We start from the raw sequence: 14,531 nt of genomic DNA, 5'->3' as shown, positions 1-14,531 counted from the left end.
AGATTTGTGGGAGGACCTGCTGCAGGTCAGCCCGGAGGGCGCCGAAGGATTGGAGGCTCCGCTCACGTTGGCGGAGCTGACTGGTGACCTCCACCAGCTCTCAAGGGACAAATCACAAGGGCTGGATGGGTTGACCGTGGAGTTCCTCAGGGCGTTCTGGGACATCCTGGGGGACGATTACGCGCGGGTCCTGGGGGAAAGCCTGGCGATCGTGGTGCAGGGTGGTCATCATCCTGCTGCCGAAGAGGGGCAATCTCCGCCTGCTTAAAAACTGGCGTCCGGTCTCCCTCCTCAGCATGGATTATAAGATTTTTGCTCGGGCTATGTCTACCCTCCTGGGCTCCGTGCTGGCCCACATGATCCACCCCGACCAATCCTACACTGTCCCGGGCCAGTCCATCCAGGACAACATCCACCTGGACAGTTGTTCGGCTTTCTCTCCCTCGATCAGGAGAAGGCGTTTGACAGGGTGGATCACGACTACCTTTTTGGGACTCTGCGCACTTTTGGAGTCGGGCCACATTTCGTGGCCCGGGTCCGACTTTTATACGCCGCCACAGAGTGTCTAGTCAATGTTAACGGGTCCCTGGAGAAGGAGCATGTGGTGTCCGCCGGTACGCTTGAAGCCTTCCGCAACCCTTGGGCACCGTAGGGACTGGAATGCATTGTCGACGCCGAAAATGGCATTTTAATTTGAGTTTTTGTTTATTTCTGTTTTTAATAAAGTTATTTTAAAAATATAAGCATGTATATAAAGGGGGCCTGAGCAATAAAGGCACCCTCGACATGAAAAATTTAAAGAAAAAGAAGAAAAAAAAACTGGTTCAATTCCCATACCGGCTAAAATAAAACAAACAAAAAAATGGGGTTGGCTGCTGTCTGATTGGGACTGCAGTGTGCTGAGTGTCTCAACGAGGTGCAGCGGACAGTGCTGCAGTCAGTTGCTTGAGGTGCTGCTGGAGAGGGAGAGCTGAGGAGAGAACTGCAAAAACTTTGAACAACTTTTGTTGCAGAGGAGGAAAGACTTGGGAATAAGCTTGTATTTCGAGGTGGACGTCGAGCACCAGACTTCTATTTCATTTGGACTGTTGTGGGAGATAGAAGAGGCCGGAATAACAAGGGGTGGCGCTGTACAATTCTGCAGGGAGCTGTGCAATTGCATTTGACGACACAAGGAAGCTCCCTCCCCACCCGAATTGCTCAGCCTGGGTCAGCTGAAGCTGCCTGGCTATAGAGACAGAAGGATCTAACTAGTGCCTGGGTAGATTTCGGCTGACCCAGGTGAAGACCCCTCCCACAACCACAAGCAGAAGACCAGAAGACCAGGAGTAGTTAGAGTGTTCAGAGTACCACACTTTAAGGAAAAAAAATCAAAGTTGTCGCTTGCAGCCTGTCTTTCCCCTTTCCTGTATTCCCTCAGCCTCCCCCCAGATCTACTTTTCTTGGAAATGTTTGTTTGTTTTCCTGGAATTTGGGGGTAGGTTTGGCTCTTGAATCCTTGGCAATCCTATCATCACCGGCGGCGGGGCCCTCACATACCTATGCGGCTGTAGCCTCTATGGCCGCCCGTGTGACCCACTCACCTTTTAAATTAATTGCTTCGAGCCGTGGGGTAAAGAGCTATCCCCACCCCAATATGTCTATACAGGCCTGTGTAAAGGCAATGGCTGAGGTTGTCGGCCCCTCGGCCATTGTGGCAGCCTCAAAAATGTACGGGAAGGCTGTGTTCTTCCTGAAGACCGAACGGGCCATGTCCCTGGGTTTGAATAAAAGGCTCACTGTGGGTGGGACTTCCCTGCCGGTGGACCCTCTGGAGGCCACTGCACAGCGGATAATATTATCAACTGTCCCGCCCTTCATTCCCAATGAGCTCCCCCTCCCTCACCTGCACCATCTGGGGGAGGTAAGGTCGGGGATCACCCCAATCCCGCTCGGTCTTCGGGAGCACAGCCTCCGACATGTCTACTCCTTCCATCACCAGCTATTTATGAAGATGGCATCGGAGGAGGTTTTGGAGGGCCATTTTGATGCAGAGTTCCAGGGGACGGCCTACCACGTCTTCTGGACATCGGACGGGGCGCGGTGCCACGTCTGTAAGGCAGTGGGGCATGTTCATAAGAACTGCCCCAACCTCCTGGCCGCCAACTCCACCTCGACCTCGGCGGCCCAGGGTGGCGCCACTGCACCTCCTCCCACTCCCCCCACACATCCTACAGACACCGCTCAGTCAGTTCCGTGAGTGCCCATCCGAGTGGAAGGAAGGTGCGGAGGAAATGTAAACATCAAGAGACTCGTCCCCTGGACACCATGACACAACCCGAGCCTGAGCTCAGCCCAAGGTCCACTCCCAGGGAATCCACCTGTCCCAGGGCTGGGCTCAGGCCTAGAGTAACTAAAAAAAAGGAGGGTGCGGAGGCGGAGGCCTCTGATGACATGGAGGTCTCTGAGCCTCTGCGCCCTAGCGGGAAAAAGAGGAGAAGGCACCCCTCCACAGAGGTAACACAGGGCCCTGAGGTGCAGGGCCCATATGTTGGAGGGGAGCTGTCTCCTGTTCTGGGTCCCCAGGTTCCTCCTACCACCATCAACATCAAGGCTGCGAAGTCTGGGCACGAGTTCCCTATTCCTCAGGATGGAGGGGAGGGGGAGGCCCCTCTACATGCAGCTCCTCCTGTGGGAGCAAGTGGAGCCCTACTTGTGGCGGAATTCGCTGCCTATGAGGGTGGTGCAAGCGGAGGCAAGCAATGATGTCAAACGGAAATTGGACGGACACTTGAAGGAAATAAACTTGCAGCACAACGGGGATCGAGCGGGGGAGTGGGACTGACTGGATTGCGCCACGGAGTGCTGGCATGGACTCGATGGGCAGAGCACGCTCCTTCTCTGCCGGAAACGACTCTACGACTCTATGATTTCTACTTGTCCTCAGTGGTGCTGTGAGACCAGTCGGTGGTGAGCTTTCTGTCAGTGAATGGAAACACCCCGAGCTGGGCTACAGTCAGAGGCCTGAGAGGGGTCTATTAACTATCGCCAGGGAGCTCAGAATTGTTAATGGTGACAGAAAACATTCCAGCATAATGGAAACATGATGAAGCTTAATGGATCTTGGGGGAACTCTGTGCTTGTGGCTTCTTTGAAAGATCATAGTCACTACCTTGTGGAATCTGTTCATTGGGTAGAAACTATCTCCGAGCCAGCAACCACTCTGATCAAATAAAAACTGTGAACAGGCCGCGGTCAAAGTCTCCGGGAAACTGACAGGGAGACAAGGGAAGAGCTGCTCAGGGCAAGAGGGGACTTCAGGAGCAAAGCCCAACACACAAACATGGCCGATGGTCTAATCGACTTCACAGCATCGCCGGATGGGCTGCCGCAGGGTCCTAATGTCCACCGCGATAAGATACTCACATCTGCTTGATCGGAACAATGTGAACGAGCACACACAAACCGTCTGCTCGATACATTATTTTTGCACATCAAGTATTTATCCAATTATCTGTACTTTTGAATGTTACTTTTGAACCTGCTTCCGCTGCCCTGTCAGGCATAACAGCTCTTTGCATAAAATTGTTTTTCCTCATGTCGACATCAACAATTTGTATTTATATGGCGACATATGAACCGAGGACAAAGGAACATAGGACCAGGAGTAGGCTATTCAGCCTAGAGAGCTTGCTCCGCCATTCAATACCAGAATGGCCGATCATCCACTTCAATGCCCTTTTCCCCACACTGTCCCATATCCCTCTATGTCTTTTGTATTTAGAAATCTGTTAATTTCTGCTTTAAACATCCTCAATGGCTCAGCTTCCACAGCCCTCTGGGGGTAGAGAATTCCAAAGATTCACAACCCTCTGAGCCAAAAGACTTGCAGGTTGATAGGTAAATTGGCCATTATAAATTGCCCCTAGTATAGGTAGGTGGTAGGGGAATATAGGGACAGGTGAGGATGTGGTAGGAATGTAGTATTAGTATAAACGGGTGGTTAATGGTCGGCACAGACTCGGTGGGCCGAAGGGCCTGTTTCAGTGCTGTATCTCTAAATCTAAAAAATCTAAATCTAAATCTAAAGACATTTCTCCTCATCTCGGTCCTAGGTAGCTTCCCCTTATTTTGAAATTGTGTCCCCTGGTTCTAGACTCCACAAACCAGCAGAAACATCTTACCCACATCTACCCTGTCTATCCATTTAAGTATTTTGTAAGTTTCAATGAGATCCCCTATCATTCTTTGAAACTCTAGAGAATACAGGCCCAGTTTCCCCAATCTCTCTTCATAGGCCAGTCCTGCCATCCCAGAAACAAATCTGCTGAACATTCTTTGCACTCTCATTTTGGCAATAATATCCTTCCTAAGGTAAGGGGTCCAAAGCTGCACACAGTACCCCAGGTGAGGTCTAACCAAGGTTCTGTACAACTGAAGCAAGACTTCACTACTCCTGTACTCAAATCCTCATGCGATAAAGGCTAACACGCCATTATCCTTCCTAATTGTTTGTTGTATCTGCATGTTAGCTTTCAGTGACTTTTGACGAGGACATCCAGGTCACTTTGTACATTTACACTTTCTAATCTCTTACAATTTAAGAAATACTGTGCACATCTATTCCTCCTATCAAAGTGGATAACCTCACATTTTTCCACATTATATTCCATCTGCCATGTGCTTGCCTACTCACTAAGTCTGGCCAAATCCCTTTGAAGCCGCTTTGCATCTCCCTCACAGCATACATTCCCACCTAGTTTTGTGTCATCCGTGAACTTGGAAATATTACATTTATTCCCCACATCACAGCATGCCAATGCGAGAATGGCCCGTTTATTGCTACTCTCTGTTTTCTGCCTGTTAATCAATCCATGCCAGTATACGATCTCCTATCCCACGTGCTTTAATTTTTGCTAACCAATCTCCTGTGGGGCACTTTTTCGAAAGCCTTCTGAAAATACATCTATACTACGTCTACCGACTCCCCTTTATCAATTCTGTTAGTAACATCCTCCAAAAACTCCAACAGGTTCGTCAAACATGATTTCCCATTCATAAATCCATGTTGACTGTGCCCAACCAGATCATTATTATCCAAGTGTCCATTTATCACATCCTTTGGAAGAGAGTCTAGCATTTTCCCTACAACTGATGTAAATCTAACAGGTCTGTAGTTCCCTGTTTCCTCTCTCCTACCCTTCTTAAATAGTGGTCAATCATCCACTTCATAAATAGTGACATTTTCTACCTTACAATCTGCAGGAACAGTTCTAGAATCTGTAGACTTTTGGAAGATGATCAGAAATACATCCACTATCTCCATAGCTACCTCTTTCAACAGTCTGGAATGTAGAATATCAGGTTCAGGGGACTTATCAACCTTCAGCCCAGTTAATTTCTCCATTACAACCTTCTTACTGATACTAATTTCCTTCAATTCCTCATTTTACCTAGTCCCTTGGATCTTTAATTCTGGGAGATTTCTTGTATCTTCCTCAGTGAAGACGGACACAAAGTAATCATTTAGCTTCACTGCCATTTCTCTATTCCCCATTGCAAATTCTCCTGGCCCTACCTGTAATGGACCCACATTTGTCTTAGCCAAACGTTTCCTTTTTACGTATCTATAGAAGATTTTGCAGTCCGTTTTTATGTTCTTTGCTAGTTTACATTCATATTCTATTCTCCCTTTCTTTGTCAGTTTCTTCATCCTCATTTGCTATATTTTAAAATCATCCCAATCCTCAAGTTTACTACTATTTATGACAACTTTATAGACCTTTTCTTTTAATCTTATACAATCCTTACCTTCGTTTGTTAGCCACGGTTGACTGCCTTTAGTTTTGGGGTTTTCTGCCTTGAAAGAATGTATATTTTCTGTAAACTATATCATTCTTGACAGACTATCCATTGCCTATATGCTGTCATACATTCTAATGCATTTTCCCAATCCAACTCAGCCAATTTGTCCCTCATACCTTCATAATTTCCTTTGTTCAAATTTAACATCCTGTCTTCAGATTGAACTACATCACTTTCAAACATAATGTAAAATTCTATCATATTAGGGTCACTCATTCGTAAAGCTTCTTTTGCACAAGATTATTATTTACCCTTTCTCATTACATAATATAGATCTAAAATAGCGTATTCTCCAGTCGTGTCCTCAACATATTGCTCCAGAAAACCATCCCTAACACACTCCAGGAACTCGTCCTCCAGAGCATGAGTACTCATTCGATTTACCCAGTCCATATGCAGATTACTGTACTACCCATGTTACATGCTTCCCTAATCTCCTGATTAATACCATGCACCAAACTACCACTATTGTTTGGTGGCCTATAAACAACTGCTATCAACATTTGTTGCCCCTTGCTGTTTCTTAGCTCCACCCAAACAGAGTCCACATTTTGTTCATCCGATCTGAAACCCTCCCTTTTTCATGTACTGATGACAGCCCTTATTATCAGTGCAACGCCAGCACCTTTTCCTTTATACATGTCCTTCCTCAATGTCGAATATCCTTGAATATTCATCAGTAAAGTGATGGAAAGTGTTTACAACAGTGCTATCAAGTGGCAATTGCTTTAGCAATAACCTACTCAGTGACGCTCAGTTTGGGTTCCTCCAGGGCTACTCAGTTCCTGACCTCATTACAGCCTCGGTTCAAACACAGAACTCAAGAGGTGAGGTGAGGGTGACTGCCCTTGACATCAAGGTAGCATTTGACCGAGTATGGCATCAAGGAGCCCTAGCAAAACTGAGGTCAATGGGAATCAGGGGGAAAACTCTCCGCTGGTTGGAGTCATACCTAGCGCAAACAAGATGGCTGTGGTTGTTGGAGGTCAAGCATCTCAGCTCCAGGATATCACTGCAGGAGTTCGTCAGGGTAGTGTCCTAGGTCCAACCATCTTCAGCTGATTCATCAATGAGCTTTCTTCAATCATAAGGTCAGAAGTGGGGATGTTTGATGATGATTGCCCAATGTTCAGCACCATTCACAACTCCTCAGATGCTGAAGCAGTCAGTGTATAAATGCAGCAAGACCTGGACAATATCCAGGCTTGAGCTGATAAGTGGCAATGAACATTCACGCCACACAAGTGTTAGGCAATGACTATCTCAATCAAGAGAGAGCATCTAACAACCTCCCTTGACGTCCAATGACATTATGATCACTGAATACCCCAGGATCAACATTCTGGGGATTACCATTGACCAGATACTGAACTGGAGTAGCCATATAAATACCATGGCTACACGAGCAGGTCAGATGCTGGGATTCTGCGATGAGTAACTCACCTCCTGACTTTTCAATGCCTGTCCATCATCTACAAGGCACAAGTCAGGAGTGTGATGGAATACTCTCCACTTGCCTGGATGGGTACAGTTCCAACAACATTCAAGAAGCTCGACACCATCCAAAACAAAGCAACCCACTTGATTGGCACCCCATCCATCACCTTAAATATTCACTGCCTCCACCATCAATGCACAGTGACAACAGTGTGTACCATCTACAAGATGCACTGCAGCAACTCACCAAGGCTCCTTGGACAACACCTTCCAAACCCACGACCACTAGCACCTAGAAGGCCAAGAGCAGCAGATGCATGGGAACACTACCACCTGCAAGTTCTCCTGCAAGTCACACACCATCCTGGCGTGGAAATATATCGCCATTCCTTCACTGTCGCTGGGTCAAAATCCTGGAATACTGCCTTCCGAACAGCAATGTGGGTGTACCTACCCCACATGGACTGCAGCACTGCAAGATGGCGGCTCACCACTACTTTCTCAAGGGCAATTAGAGATGGGCAATAAATGCTGTCCTAGCCAGCGATGCCCACATCCCATGAATGAATAAAAATGAATTCAGTTCCCTGTCTTGGTCACCCTGTAGCCACGTTTCCGTCATGGAAATTAGATCGTACCCATTTACCTCTATTTGTACCTTTAAACCATCTATCTTTTTGCGAATGCTGCGTGAATTCAGGTACAAATTCTATGAATCATTCCAAGGTTTTATGTGTGTTCGTGTCTCTGTGCCTCATAGGCTCGAGTCTCCAGGGATCACTCCCAGGTTTTGTGCTTCCAGTTGTGTCTGCATCCGACACCTAAACTGTGCTGTGCCTGCCTTGTAAATATTTGATGATACAGTATAAATAGAAATTTAATCAGCAATGTGCTGCCTTATATCAGGCTGTGATGGATCAGAGCCCTGCTCTTTAATACTGACTGCTACAATGTAGAATATCAGAGTAGACTGGGAGGTGCGCCTGCTCGTTGTGCACCTTCTGACTCATGAAGGGGGAGGTGTCTTTGCTTTGTTGGATCATTGAATGGCGCCCTAGCTCATTGACCAATAGGGACTTGTGTTCATAATTTACTCAAACAAAGCAGGTGAAAAATACCTGGCAGAGAAATAAAGTGAACTGCAAACGGGAAAATGGAACAGTGAGGAGTAGCCTTGGAGAGAAAAAAAAATCCACAAAATGGAAGTTTGCCCATTTGCCATTCCAGATTTATTAACAATTTGACAGAGAGCAATCCCGAGGGAAAATTTTAAAAGTTAACACCAAGTGAATATAACAACTGAGCGTCACATTGAGAACAGAATACAAGCGGGCTGAGCTTCCATCTCTCTGGACAACTGTAACAGACCAGAGAGAGAAAACAAGGACTCACCATAAAGGGAATGGGATAAGTATAAATAAGCAATGAGAAACTTTACTTATATGCATCGGAAATATTCAAGCAACTGTGAAACATTATAGCTACGATTATCTCACACATGAATACATTTTTCAAACAGAATGTTGGAATTTGTGTTTTCCTTTTGTCTCAGCGGTGGATTCGGATCGGTTAACTGAAGGTATTTAACTTTGAGAATTACCAAAACAACATATTTTATATTCTTAATGCAGAAATATTGATAAAGAAAAATCCACAGCTTCCGAAATCCAATCGATCATTTGGCCTGTAAAAGAGGGATAAAGAATGAAGCAGTGATTTAATGTTCAGGGGCAATTTGTTCAGGTTTTCATCAATGATAATTTCAGACATTTGTGAAACGGCCTCAGTCCGATTGAAGTGTGAATATTCTCACCTTCACCAGAGTGAGGCAGCACTGTAGGAAATTTTCAGGAAGAACAGGATGATGAATGTGGAAGCGGTTGCCCAGATGTTGCCACTCGCTTTCTCATTATCTTCATTCCAGATGTGGTCTGAGGAATCAACAGGGATGTAACGGAGGAAATATATTCAGGTTTTTTATTAACCAAAGATATCATATTACTATAATTTGATATACTTTTTTATTTTACTTGAAATATTATTTTTCCCCTAATTTATTTTTCAATGTACATCCATTGAGTTAATTACATCAGTCTATATCTATTTCTAACTCTAAAAGCGTCTGCGGATATCCCCCAGGTCAGGAGGCATCAAATAAAATCGATGACTTGAAACAGGTGGATCAAAACTTTCGGGTCACAGGGAGGGACGATCTGCTGGTCACTGGCATATTCCTCCTGTGATGTTTATTGAGTTCAGGGAGATGGTATCAGAGGGAATGGAGCAGTGAGAGAGGATCCCTGGGGTAATGTTCTGTGAGTTCAGGGAAATTGTTTCATAGGGAATGGAGCAGGGAGAGAGGATCCCTGGGGTAGTGTTCAGTGAGTTCTGGGAAATGGTTTCATAGGGAATGAAGCAGGGAGAGAGGATCCTTGGGGTGATGCTCAGTGAGTTCAGGGAGATGGTATCATTGGGAATGGAGCAGGGAGAGAGGATCCCTGGGGTAATGTTCTGTGAGTTCAGGGAAATGGTTTCATAGGGAATGGAGCAGGGAGAGACGATGCCTGGGGCGATATTCAGTGAGTTGAGGGAGATGGTATCATTGGGAATGGAGCAGGGAGAGAGGATCCCTGGGGTAATGTTCTGTGAGTTCAGGGAAATGGTTTCATAGGGAATGAAGCAGGGAGAGACGATGCCTGGGGTAATGTTCTGTGAGTTCAGGGAAATGGTTTCATAGGGAATGAAGCAGGGAGAGACGATGCCTGGGGTAATGTTCTGTGAGTTCAGGGAAATGGTTTCATAGGGAATGAAGCAGGGAGAGACGATGCCTGGGGTAATGTTCAGTGAGTTCAGGGAAATGGTTTCATAGGGAATGAAGCAGGGAGAGACGATGCCTGGGGTAATGTTCAGTGAGTTCAGGGAAATGGTTTCATAGGGAATGGAGCAGGGAGAGACGATGCCTGGGGCGATATTCAGTGAGTTGAGGGAGATGGTTTCATAGGGAATGGAGCAGGGAGAGAGGATCCCTGGGGCAATGTTCAGTGAGTTCAGGGAAATGGTTTCATAGGGAATGAAGTAGGGAGAGAGGATGCCTGGGGCAATGTTCAGTGAGTTCAGGGAGATGGTTACAGAGGGAATGGAGCAGGGAGTGACGATGCCTGGGGTAATGTTCAGTGAGTTCAGGGAAATGGTTACAGAGGGAATGGAGCAGGGAGTGACGATGCCTGGGGCAATGTTCAGTGAGTTCAGGGAAATGGTTACAGAGGGAATGGAGCAGGGAGTGACGATGCCTGGGGTAATGTTCAGTGAGTTCTGGGAGATGGTATCATAGGGAATGGAGCAGGGAGAGACGATGCCTGTGGTGATGTTCAGTGAGTTCAGGGAGATGGTTTCAGAGGGAATGCAGCAGGGAGAGACGATGCCTGGGGTAATGTTCAGTGAGTTCTGGGAAATGGTTTCATAGGGAATGGAGCAGGGAGAGAGGATCCCTGGGGTAATGTTCAGTGAGTTCAGGGAAATGGTTTCAGAGGGAATGGAGCAGGGAGAGAGGATCCCTGGGGTAATGTTCAGTGAGTTCTGGGAAATGGTTTCATAGGGAATGGAGCAGGGAGAGAGGATCCCTGGGGTAATGTTCAGTGAGTTCAGGGAAATGGTTTCAGAGGGAATGGAGCAGGGAGAGAGGATCCCTGGGGTAATGTTCAGTGAGTTCAGGGAAATGGTTTCATAGGGAATGGAGCAGGGAGAGAGGATCCCTGGGGTAATGTTCAGTGAGTTCTGGGAAATGGTTTCATAGGGAATGGAGCAGGGAGAGAGGATCCCTGGGGTAATGTTCAGTGAGTTCAGGGAAATGGTTTCAGAGGGAATGGAGCAGGGAGAGAGGATCCCTGGGGTAATGTTCAGTGAGTTCATGGAAATGGTATCATAGGGAATGGAGCAGGGAGAGACGATGCTTGGGGTGATGTTCAGTGAGTTCAGGGAAATGGTTTCATAGGGAATGGAGCAGGGAGAGACGATGCTTGGGGTGATGTTCAGTGAGTTCAGGGAAATGGTTTCATAGGGAATGAAGCAGGGAGAGAGGATCCCTGGGATAATGTTCAGTGAGTTCAGGGAGATGGTATCATAGGGAATGAAGCAGAGAGAGAGGATCCCTGGGGTGATATTCAGTGAGTTCAGGGAGATGGTTTCAGAGGGAATGGAACAGGGAGAGAGGATGCCTGGGGTGATGTTCAGTGATTTCAGGGAAATGGTTTCAGAGGGAATGGAGCAGGGAGAGACGATGCCTGGGGTGATGTTCAGTGAGTTCAGGGAAATGGTTTCATAGGGAATGGAGCAGGGAGAGACGATGCCTGGGGTGATTATCAGTGAGTTCAGGGAAATGGTTTCATAGGGGATGAAGCAGGGAGAGAGGATCCCTGGGATGATATTCAATGAGTTCAGGGAAATGGTTTCATAGGGAATGAAGCAGGGAGAGAGGATTCCTGGGGTGATATTCAATGAGTTCAGGGAAATGGTTTCAGAGGGAATGGAGCAGGGAGAGATGATGCCTGGGTTGATGTTCAGATCGTATCAGAGAAAATGTCTCAGAACATAGAGAAATGTTGTCAAGGAAGCAGCAGACAGAGTCAGGCTTAATTAGTGCTGCCGAGATGTTGAAGTGTTGGAAGTGATTACTCTAGCGCAGACTATTCGTGTCTTCAGTCTGTGTGGTCCATTTGGACTCGGGATCCTTCGAAGGAACTCATTCAAAAGGAAAATGCTTTCTACACTTTTCCTGCCCGAGAGCAGGGCCCCACTCCCTATACAAATATAAATGTTATTCTGTCAGAATTTCACTTTTTCCAGCTTTCACACAAACTGTTTCTGGCAATGTTAGGGAGATGAACCTTCCAAATGTACATGCATATAATGTGTTATCCCTCATCCCCTCTCCCTCAGATACAGTCTTTCTGTTCATCGTTCCGTCTTCTATAACAGAAATGGGAAAGAGAGAGTCTATCAGTCCAGTAGTCCCCAGACTCTGGGTATCATTCACAAGATCTTTGCTCCCTGCTTTATCAGATAGGCCTCAAACACTTTGAATGATTACCAGGCTCACTACTTCCCAGTGTGAATGTGTCAGATGGACCCCAGGCTCTTGTGGGTGCGAGTGGATCGAATCTTCTCACCTTCACCAGAGTGAGGGCAACACTGTAGAATATGCTCAGGAGGAACAGGATGATGTATGTGGACGTGGCTGTCCTGATGTTGCATCTTTCTTCTTCATAGTCTTCAATCCAGACGTGGCCGGAGGAACCTACAGGGTGTTGAGGAGGAAATATATTCAGGTCGTTTATTAATCCAGGATTTCATATAATTATTATATTCTGTTTTCTTATAATTTCTCTGAGATACCATTTTGTTCTGTAATTTAATCTTCAATGTATATCTGGCTTTAAATGAATGACTCTCAGCCTGTTCCTGATACCACAACCGTTCTTCCTTTAAGATCCTCATACATTTCGTGCTGGAAAATCTTATTTATTTTTTTCTTTGTTGTCAGACGCTAATTTATTTTGGGTTAATCTCGGACAATCTAACATTCGTGAATATTAAGGTGAGGTAGCTGATTGGATATAGATCATGCATGCGTTATGTTTCGATAGCAACTTAGTTGGAGACCGTCAAGGATGCTGATTGAGAATCGGCTGATGGTTCAAATCCTATGGTGGAAATCCAATGAACAGCTTTAACTTGTATCAGTTTTTAACTGAGAACATTTTTTCAGTGTGTTTTAGCACCGGCATAAAGACCAGTGAAATATTATGGTGTCAGAAATTATTTATTTAGGGCAATTGTTGGAGACTTCGCTCAATCATAAAGTATAATTTAATTCTACATAGGTGTATCATGTGGTGCTTTTGTATCCGTGTTTTAATGTGTGCATGTCTATCTCGTGCTTTGCTTTTTTCTGTCTTTGTGAGTCCATTTATGTGCGCGAGCGTGATAATGTGTGTGTTTGTGTGGCCATGAGTGTGTTAATGTGTCTAGTTGAGTCCTTTTACTGTGTGTATGTTAACGTGTGTTCTTGAGTGTTTATGTGTTGCGGTCACGGCTAGGCCTGACTAGCCACCAGCGGGCCTGCAACCCATGAGCGAAACCTTCCTAAAATGTTCATCCACGAAGAAATGCCAAGAAGATGAATGTTTATGTGTGCGTTTGGGTGTCTGTCCGTGTGTTTGTTTATGTGTGCGCTTGCGTGTCCTTTTATGTGTGTGTGTTAACGTGTATGCTTGTGTATGTGTGGGTCCATGTATGTGTGAGCGTGTTTGTTTATGAGTGCGTTTCGTTGTCCATGCCTGTTGTGTCGTTCGTTGATATTTGACTTTGTGTGGCCACTTGTTTATGAGGTAACAATAGAATGAGTGTTTATTGTGTTAATGAGTATATATGATCGTGTAAATGGGGATGTTCATCATTCTGTTTATGTGTGTGTGTGTTGAGGTACGTGACTGTGTGTTTACGTTTGTGTGAATTTGTTAATGCGTCCGTTTTTCAGTGTGCCTATGTGTGTTTACGAACGTGGCTGCGTGTCCATGTGTGTATTTGAGGATGTCAGTGTGTTGCATTTATATATTTCGGGGTGTTTGTTTGTATGTGTGTGTGTGTGAGCGTGAGTGGATTGATGTGTGTGTTGTGCTTATGCCTGTATGACTGTGTTAATGTATGTTTGTTCACTGTATTTATGTATGCGTTAATACCCATGTTTATTTGTGTGCTGCTGTGAGTGTGCGAATGTGTGCGTTTGTGTGTAAATCAGTTAATGTTATGCGTGTTCTTAATGTGTTGATATATGTGTGTCTTTGTTAATATGTGTGTTTATGTGCAAATATTTTATATGTGTTTTTGCGTTTGTGTATGAAATTTTACTATTGTTCAGATTTTCGCCACGTACCAATAACCATGTGCTTTATGGGGAATATTCTTCCTCATTGTGTGTAAATGTGTTCTCTTTGAGATGCAATGTGACATCGGCCGATGGAATTCAACAATTCAACCGAATAGCCTCATAAACATCAGAAAGAGAACCGTGAGAGAGCCAAAAGTGATTCAAGCATCAGTTTAGATTTGGCGTATGCTAATTCAATATTTTAGTTTTGGATTAAGAAGGGCAAATGTGCCCCCGAACATGATTTCATAACATTACGTTGTACAAATATGAATGTTATAATATAATTCCCTTTTCACAATTCTATAAACTTCGCACAGTGAGT

At 45.5% G+C, this 14,531-nt stretch overlaps 1 long non-coding RNA gene and 1 gene segment (V, D, J or C); one reads left to right on the top strand and one right to left on the bottom strand.

Moving 5' to 3' along the window:
• LOC137348552 (Ig heavy chain C region, secreted form-like) overlaps positions 1 to 14,531 on the top strand; it is a 703,592-nt gene that overhangs the window by 651,905 nt on the left and 37,156 nt on the right.
• LOC137348981 (uncharacterized) lies at positions 8,530 to 12,569 on the bottom strand. The gene is made up of 3 exons (XR_010969185.1): positions 12,447 to 12,569; positions 9,095 to 9,212; positions 8,530 to 8,965 (listed from the first exon to the last, which is right to left on the bottom strand). It is a non-coding gene; the product is annotated as an uncharacterized lncRNA (long non-coding RNA).

This window comes from Heterodontus francisci, chromosome 34 (genome assembly GCF_036365525.1).
Source record: "Heterodontus francisci isolate sHetFra1 chromosome 34, sHetFra1.hap1, whole genome shotgun sequence".
NCBI classification, from domain to species: Eukaryota; Metazoa; Chordata; class Chondrichthyes; order Heterodontiformes; family Heterodontidae; genus Heterodontus; species Heterodontus francisci.
This window is presented reverse-complemented; position numbering and strand designations above follow the sequence as displayed.